Source organism: Vespa mandarinia, chromosome 7, assembly GCF_050613455.1.
Source record: "Vespa mandarinia isolate Hongniang chromosome 7, ASM5061345v1, whole genome shotgun sequence".
Lineage (NCBI taxonomy): Eukaryota > Metazoa > Arthropoda > Insecta > Hymenoptera > Vespidae > Vespa > Vespa mandarinia.
In genome coordinates, this window is record NC_140816.1 from 6,442,501 (window position 1) to 6,445,000 (window position 2,500).

Consider the following 2,500-nt stretch of genomic DNA (forward strand, 5'->3'; position numbering starts at 1 on the left):
AAAGTTCATTTGAAAAAAATGATTCACGTATTATCTTCTATTTAGATTTTACGTATTAGATTTTTATTTTCGTATTTTTCATCTACAACAACGTCTTTGCCTTTAATTTTTACCCTTATACTCGACAAAACGTTTATTTACGTACGTACTTACTTACTTACTTACTTATTTACTCTCTCACTCATTTACTTACTTACGTGCTTATACATATATATATATACATATATATACACACATACGTGCATACATATATAATCGTTGTACATTTCGTACCTTTCGTGTTTTGTCTTTGTCTTCGTTTTTTTTTTCCTCTTTTTCTTCGCTCAAACATGTATGTACGTACATAAATACGTACATACAACATACGTACACACATACACACACATATATATATATATATATATATATACACCTATTTGTTCGAATGCATATGTTCCGTGTTCGTTGGTTCGTTCGTTCGTTCTCTATACTCTTGAGACATGTTCTCACTCGCTAAGATAAACAACTTCTGTCTTCTTTCCGCTCCCCTCCCTTAGTCACTCACCCTCCAACCCCATCGTCGTCGTCCATCCTTTTCATCTTCCATTGCACTTTCACTATCTTTCTCTTTCTATCTGTCTACTTCCATCTTCGTTGCTTTCTTTTACTCCCGCGTCCTTGGCACCGTCTCAGCTTAAGGAAAGACGCGCAAACGAGGAAAAGGATGAGGTGAAAGAAGAGGAGGTGAAGGAAGAGGAGGAGGAGAAGGAGGAGGAGGAGGAGGAATTGGAGGGAAGAAGTAAGAAGGCACGAGGATCGAAGTCGAAAGTTTAACAAGATTTTGAATCAGAGTTTTCCGCTTCTTTGATGGAACCTTCCCCTCATTCCCTGTTCCCGATTTCACCCCTCTCAACCTTCAACCATCTCTCCTCTTTTCCTCTCCTTCGACAACCCCTTTACTGTCCTCAACGTCCTCCTCGAAGCTTTGAGTTAGAGAACATTTTCTCTTTTTTTTTTTTTCTTTTTCTTTCTCTTCTTCTTCTTCTTCTTCTTCCTCCTCCTCCTCCTCCTCCTCTTCTTTTTCTTCTTCTTTACTTTACTTTACTTTACTTTACTTCTTTTTTGTTTTCCTAACGAGACTCGTTTTTAACGTCGAAAGCATTGCTAGATCCACCCGAATCTTTCACTTCTTTCTCCATACTTCTTTTTTTTTTTTCTTCTTTTTTCATTTTGCCGTCTCTCTTTCTCTCTCCCTCTCTCTCTCTCTCTCTCTCTCTCTCTCTCTCTCTGTTTCATCTTGTCTCCCATCTCATCCATACTTTTTCCATTCCTGTAGTAATTCGTGTGTGAATGGTGGGGGGGGGGCTGGAGGGATAGGGAGGTGGGAGGACCAGGTTAATGAATTTTCACCACCCCATCATCACCAAATACCATCCACTCACTATGTTCCACGAAACTCTGAGGAACGCGTAAGTTTCGACTATGTTCGTAGTAATGACGAGATCTTCTAACGCTACCGATGTTCTCTCTCTCTCTCTCTCTCTCTTTCTTTCTCTCTCTCTCTCTCTCTCTCTCTCTCTCTCCTTTCTCTTTCTTTCTCTTTTTATTCTACTCTACTCTACTGTAGTTCGGTTCTACTCTGGTCTACATTGGTCTACTCTGAGTCTATTCTCTTGTGAAAGTCTCGAGGTTTCAAACGAGCCTCTCGAAAGCTTAACTTTGGAGAATAACAAAAGGGATAGAAAGGCGGACAGCGCTTTTCATCCAACCGGAGCAATCGACAAAAAACATCATTCCTTTCGTTCACAAACTTCCGTTTCGTATGCCGTTTTCTTTGACCATCTCTTCTTCTTCCTCTTCTTTTTCTTCTTCGAAGAGTTTTTGCCGGATTCCGAAATTTACTACCCAAATTTGAGGGATTGCTATTTCTCGTTCTTATTGCTCCATTTTATATTGCAATATCTCAATCCTTTCATTTGGATTATATCGATTAAATATTATCTACTGTCTTCTTTTCTTTTCTTTTTTTTTTTCTTCCTCTCTTTTCCCTTTTCAATAAGATACGACGCTTTGAATATTTTGTACAATTTTTTTTATTTTTGCATCTTCTTCTTTTTTCTTACTATTTTCTTTTTTTTTTTTTTTATTATTATTGGAAATAATTTTCGATAGAGATCGATCGACATTTATAAGGGTATATGTAGGACAAGTTTTATATTTCTTTTTTTTTTGTCACTTTTTATCCTTTCAGTTTCCTTTATTTGTTTTTTGTTCTTTTCTTTTTTTTTTTTCTTTAATTTTTATTTTGTATTTTTTTTCCTTCATTTTTTTTTTTTCTACCACGATCCCCGTTCAATTTGTTTTCACTGTTGTGACTCGATCGTGAACTATGGACCTTTGCCCCCTTTATCTATTTACGTAGAAATTCTTGCAAGAGGACACAAGAATTTCCAAAATCGATCCGTCAGTAACTTTCTCGATTTAATTTGAACCTTTAAGGAACACTTTTGCGAAAATATTT

At 36.7% G+C, this 2,500-nt stretch overlaps 1 protein-coding gene across 1 annotated transcript in view; it reads left to right on the forward strand.

Moving 5' to 3' along the window:
* LOC118440669 (fatty acyl-CoA hydrolase precursor, medium chain) overlaps positions 1-2,500 on the forward strand; it is a 93,223-nt gene that overhangs the window by 967 nt on the left and 89,756 nt on the right. The gene's annotated exons all lie outside the window — the stretch shown is intronic.